At 32.4% G+C, this 6,525-nt stretch overlaps 1 non-coding gene across 1 annotated transcript; it reads right to left on the bottom strand.

Annotated features, from left to right (window-relative positions):
• Positions 1-4,304: 4,304 nt before the first annotated feature.
• LOC122098696 lies at positions 4,305-4,408 on the bottom strand. Its single transcript, XR_006145785.1, has one exon. It is a non-coding gene; the product is annotated as a U6 spliceosomal RNA (small nuclear RNA).
• Positions 4,409-6,525: the final 2,117 nt, after the last annotated feature.

Here is a 6,525-nt window from a genome sequence, read left to right as displayed (position 1 = left end):
GGCCAATTATTTAACTTAATGAATATAAATTTATCGAATAAGATTCCATGACAAAAAATATAAAACAGTTACTTAGCAATTGTTTGAGAAAAAGTTATTGTCATGAGTTTTAGGAAACGGAATTGCTATTTCCCCACAAAGCAATGAATTAGGTTTACTAATCTAGTATTTGTAGTAAGTTTAGAGAACCTAATTGGCATGAAAAACAACTAACTGTACATTTTGTTTCTTGAATGAGTGATATTTTAAACATTGTCTTTTATTCAAATAAATATTTAAGTTTTCATTTCAAAATAAGTGCAATTTTATCTCCTTTCAGAACAAATACTTACCCTGCAATTAAATGTACTAGCATATTTAGGTATTTAAAAGCTAAATTTTCTATGTTTTATATGTAACTCTACATATTCAGAATGACATGATTTTTTTATTCATAAATATTTAACCTCAGATTTTTGCTTCATCAATATAAATTGTCTCATGAGGTTGTAGTGAAGGCTCCAGTAACCAGAGAGGTCAAAACCATTTACTGAATTCTAAATTTTAAATCAAATCATTTTTAAGCTTTGATAATATCATTTATTGTCTCTTCAGAGCAATTAAGCTAAAACAAATACTACTTTTTAAACATTTCCCTCACATTGTAAAGAATATTAATATAGGTCAAAAAGAGACTAATTATTTCAGACTCATCATATTTGGTGATCTTAGTGTGAAGAATGTAGAGAGTAGAAGGTCCTTATACTCAATAAATAGTTTTGGTAAACATTGTCTTTTATTCAAATAAATACTTAAGTTTTCATTTCAAAATAAGTGCAATTTTATCTCCTTTCAGAACAAATACTTACCCTGCAAAAATTAAAATTAAATCATATATCTGGATTTCTAATTTGGAGGTTAATCACATGGAAACAAGAAAATAATAAAAAAATTACTTTGGGATCAACAGAAAAAGATATTTGTGCATGTAACCACAGTTGCTTTATTAGTTTGTAGTTGAACACTGGACTTCGATTCATATCTTGGCTGTTGTGAATAATGTGAATAACAATGAACTACAGATATATTTATGAGTTACCCAGAGAGAAATAATCACACGATTGGTGGGTCAGATGATATTTCAACTTTGGATTTCTTTAGAATAGTGCATACTACTTTCTACAACGAGAACACTAACATGTATTTTGACCAAGAGTGTAGAAAATTTCCTTTTCTCCACAGTGTCGCCAGCCAACATTATTACCTTTTGAGTTTTTTTAAAGGGCAGGTTTTTACTGTGCACAGTATCCCAGACTGGCCTTAGGCTAAAATCCTTTTACTCCAACCTCCAATCACTTGGAATTACCAGCCTTTGCCACCACACCTGGTTCCTTGGATATTTTTGATAAGAGTTATAATAGTTAAGAAGTAGTATCATAGTAATTTTGAATTGCATTTCTCTAATGACTTCTGCTCTTAAAGCATTAAGCCAGCATAAAAGTTGTATTAAATACAAATTTGTAAATCCACAGGCGATTTTCAGGGCTTTTTGGAAAACATGTCTATTCAGAACTTTTGTCCATTTTTAATCAAGTTTCTTGTTAATCTCATCTTTAATCTCTTTATAGAAAATCTATAATTAATTCAAGGTAGTAGAAAGGAAAAAATTAAGCAGCTCCTAACATTTTTAAATTTTTAATAAAGTGATATTGCTTTAATCATTTTCTGTTAATGCTTGAGACTATATAACTCAATTTACAAGGCTATATATATTTTATTTATTTTACTTTGATTGTTCTTTCCAAAGCCTACATGACTGATTTTACTTGGTTTCTTTCAGTCTCATGTAGTTCAGATTTCAACCTGAAGAATAAACGGAAGGTAGCAAACAAAAATATAGTTCCCCTCATCTGATGATGCCTCTACAAGAATGAGAAAAGTGTTCATTCTTCTAAGGACCAATGATAGAATATCAAAAAGAAAATTTATTCTTCTAGGTCTTCCTTATCTTTGTGATGTAACTTAAATGATGTAAAACACAATATACTGTTCAGATACTTTTATGTTTTATCAGTTTTGCACATTTTCATATGGATTTCACCTCAGTCTACAACATTCCTTCATCGTTCTGTCCCTGATATTTTTACACTATGACTACATAAGATTACCTGTTTGATTTACAGCATGAGAAGTTATCCACCTTTCTTCCTTGGAAGCAGAGCATGGCCAATAGATATTACTTCTGGTTGCTCACACTACATGTAATGGTTTCTGTACTACTTATCACATTCTATTTAGTATTTAAAAAAGAATGCTGGCTAAACTCAAAGCTCATTCATAGGTTTATGTTAAGTGTTTCACAAGTTTTATTTTCTTAATTCTTAAGATAACATTTGCTATAATGCTAATGTTATTACCAGTTTAGTGTTAGGAAAAATTGTAGTAAAAGACAGTAAGTGCATGGCCCAAAGACACACACAGTGAGGAAGGAAATGAGTCAAATTTTCCAAAAGTCTTTCAGCAATACCAAAAGTGGGTAAAATCTCTCCATTCTCTTACACTCTCAGTTCAATATTCATATTGTCCAAGAAATAATAGCATAGCAAATATTGCCCATAGTGATTGTTTTTTGTCACATTTTATCTTCAACACAGACTGTGTTGGTGAAATTTGTTTATCATGCACAGAGCTGAGCTTACAAATTGAAGTCGGAAGACAGCCAAATTTCTTCTGTCCCACAGTTCCAGTTTCTTTTTTAAAAAGTACTAAAATTTTTAAATACCATCACTTACTATCTTTTAATCTCCAAACGAATTAAATTGGCATATAATCACTCCAAAAGTCTTTCAAATTAGGTGATGATAAAACAGGATCCCATGAAATAAAATTTCTTTTATTTTTAAAATTATTCTAAAAGCCTTGTGCTGGCTGGTCACCCTTATAATCCTATCTACTCTGAATATTTGCTCAGGAGACTGAGATCTGTGGATAACACTTGGGAGCCAATCAAGCCCCCCCCCCAAAAAAAAAAAAAAACTTCAATGAATTATTTTTCAAAATATTTAATTAACTAGCAAAGAGCCAGGAATTGAGATGTAGCTTATATAGTAGCTCACCAATCTAGATAGGAAAGGCCTAGCAAGACCTTGAATCCCTGATTTTAAACTCTGAGCACACCAATATACATACATGGCGTGTGTTCGCATGCATGCGCGTGTTTGCTTGCGCGCTGCTGCACTCACACACACACATTTATTCAAATTACCTTCATCTCAGTGTTCTGCATTAATTTCTTTGTTAACGATATTATATGGGTAAAATAGAGGAAATAAACTCTTCCATATCAGAAAATTTTTGTGTTTTTATTCTAATAATACTGTGCAGAAGGGTCAGATTTACATGAAAAAGGAGACTATTACATTTCCTAACAAGCATTGTTACCTCCTCCTTTATATTTTCCCTACAATCCCTTCCCTCCCACCTCCACAAGTACACTCCCCTCCCCCTTCCTTCCTCTGCCTAAATTGTAAAGTTCATTTTGCAACATAGTGTCTTGTGCATCGCATTGTTACAATGGGTCAACCTGTATCCCTATTTGAGCATATTTTTCCCTTCCCCTCCCTAAATTAGAGAAGCATACATACAGGATGTAAGTGCACCAACTTCAAATACAGAGAAAACATGGGTTATGACGTGGGGAGAAACATACAAAGAAACAAAAAAAAATGACATCACACATTATAAGTATGTTAGAAACAGTAGCGAGAAACAAAAAACAACTTGTGTCCCTATCTTGGGGTTCAATTTCTTTAACATCATCTTATCTGGTTATATGCACATATCTTTTGAACTTTTCTGCTTATCCCAGACATATATTCGTTATTGAAAATAAGGGAAATCATGGGACCTATGATTCTTTAGACTTGGCTTACTTCACTCAATAAATTTTTTTCCAAGTCTTTCTATTTCCTAAGAAATTGGGCAATGTCATTCTTTCTGATGGAGGCATAGAATTCCATTTTGTATATATACCACATTTTCTTGATCCATTCATCTAGTGAGGTCATCTGGGTTGGTTCCATATCTTAGCTGTCGTAAATAATGTTACAATAACCATAGTAGTGCTGGTAGTTTTAGTATGGTCTTGTTTATGATCATTTGGGTAAATCCCCAAAAGTGGGATTACTGTGTCATAGAGGAGTTTTATGTGGAGTCTTTTGAGAAACCTCCATACTGCTTTCCAAAGTAGTTGAACAAGTTTACACTCCCACCAAGAATGCAGTACTATTCCCTGTGGCCACATACCTTTCAACATCTGTTGTTGTAAAAATATGGGCTCCATGGATTTGCATGTCATCCTTGTGCAGGGGGCATGCTAATCTTCTCTGTATCGTTCCAATGTTAGTGTATATGATGCTAACTTGAGCACAGAACATTTTTTATATATAAAGTATAATTTTTATTGATTTTATTAAACTAGACAATTCAACAGAAAGTAAGTTCAAAAGAATTGTGAAATTTTAGAATCATGTATTTCTTTATAAGCACACATTGAAGAATAAAATCAAGATAGACATGCCAAAAACAAAATAATTCCAGAAATTTGTAGTTCAAGAGATGTGTAAGAGGAGGAATTCAATTATTCTATACAAGGAACCTGTCAAAATGAACATTGCAGCAAGTGTTAAGGCTTGTTAAAAGTTTTAAATATGCTTAATTTTGGGATTTTGCTTATATATGCCAAAAATAGGACTCTTTGGCAGGTATAAAACTTTTCTGCAAAGTATTTAAGATTTACGGTAGCAGACATTATGTACTAAGTATGTACATTTCAGATTTTAAGGAAACTTTATTAATGAGAATTTGCAAAGTCTTTGTGTAAAGAAGCAGAGTGAAGAATTAAGACTTTAACTACACAGTTTCTGTTAATAATTTAGGGATTCCTTACTTTATTTGTTAGCAAGGAATAAATGATGCTATAAGCCATAATGTACACATGTATGTTACTATTTACACACATATACATACACATGTATACATGCACACATGGAGAAAGACACATAATTACAGCCAACAAAAGTTTCACCAGTTTTTGAATATGCCTTAAACTGAATACTTGGAACAATATATATTGAAGATGTATTTGTCTCTAAGAGTTCTTTTACCACTCCTCTTATCTCTTAAAACTGGTAGTTTTAGAGAGATTTGACTTACAAAATGCAGTACAAGGGATAGCAAGTCACTTGGAAATCTCAATAAGTATAAGTCATATGGTGTCTCCCTGCTCCTCACAGAATGCTTACTTTTGTAAACACTCTCAACAACCAAAGTAGCAGGAGAATACCCTGGTAAAGTGTAAAGTTAAAAGGTTTTAAATGGCATCCTTACTTGAGCTCTTTTTCCAACAGCCAAGCATGAATTCCTAGGCAGATGAGTGAGTCCTCAGGAAATTGGACTCTACATATACATTTAACTAACCCATGTGAAAATTCCTATGTGAGAAATGCTGACTGAGGTCTTGCTGATTTCCTGGCCAAGAAAATAAGAAAAAAAAGAATTATTTTTAATGTTTTCAAGTTTGAGAATAATTTGTAGCCTGTCAATAAATGTGTAGAACACAATTATACCAACTGACAAAAAAATGATGGCATTTCATTTATGTGCTCCTGGACTTGGCCAGTAATTTTAGATGTGTCTACACAAATAGAATCAGCATAAATCAATCCAACATTTCTTCATTTAAGATATAAGGAAAGGATACTGATTGACCCATTGTAACAATGAGATATACAAGACTCTCTATCAGAGGATGGGTGAAGTGGGGAGGTGGGGACGTGTGAAGGGAAGAGATGTTAGGGGAAAAACAAAGGAGGGGGTAACAATGCTCAATAAGAAATGTATTCATTACCTTACTTATGTAATTGGAACCCCTCTGTACAGTATTTATAATAAAAATATATATTAAAAAGATACAAGGAGAACTTCTGTACTTATATGAAGATGTATTTGTCACTCAATATAAGTAAGGTATAGGTTTTAGGACCACAGGCTTATTACTTTGGATACTCAATATCTCTACATGAACACAGTATATTATTTATATTAGAATCTGCCCACAAGCTAATACAGTATAATTGCTATGAGAATTTTTACTACATTCTATATTTGTAATGAAAACTAAAAGTATATGCACTATCAACTGATAGAAATTTTTTCAGATAAATTTTGTATGCAGTTTGTGGATGGAATTTGGAGAGCAATTTTGAAAAGCACAAATTTCATAAAAAAGACCAGTCTACAAATTGTAAAAAAGAGCTAATACAGCATCATTGAATAGTATGGAACTTCAAGGAGAAGTACTTGAATTGAGATAATATCAGAAAGTGTAACAACCCAAGGAATTTTTGGAAATGCAGCTACTAGATTTCTCATGTAGAGCTTTCATAACAGTTTGTGAAGCACAAATCAGAACCTCACTGAAGTGTAGATGGTTTTCCCTCAACTTTCTGTCATGATCAGTCATTATCAATCAACATATAGCTAATC

The sequence above is a fragment of the Dipodomys spectabilis genome, unplaced genomic scaffold, assembly GCF_019054845.1.
Source record: "Dipodomys spectabilis isolate Male_0828 unplaced genomic scaffold, ASM1905484v1 ptg000487l, whole genome shotgun sequence".
NCBI lineage: Eukaryota > Metazoa > Chordata > Mammalia > Rodentia > Heteromyidae > Dipodomys > Dipodomys spectabilis.
This window is presented reverse-complemented; position numbering and strand designations above follow the sequence as displayed.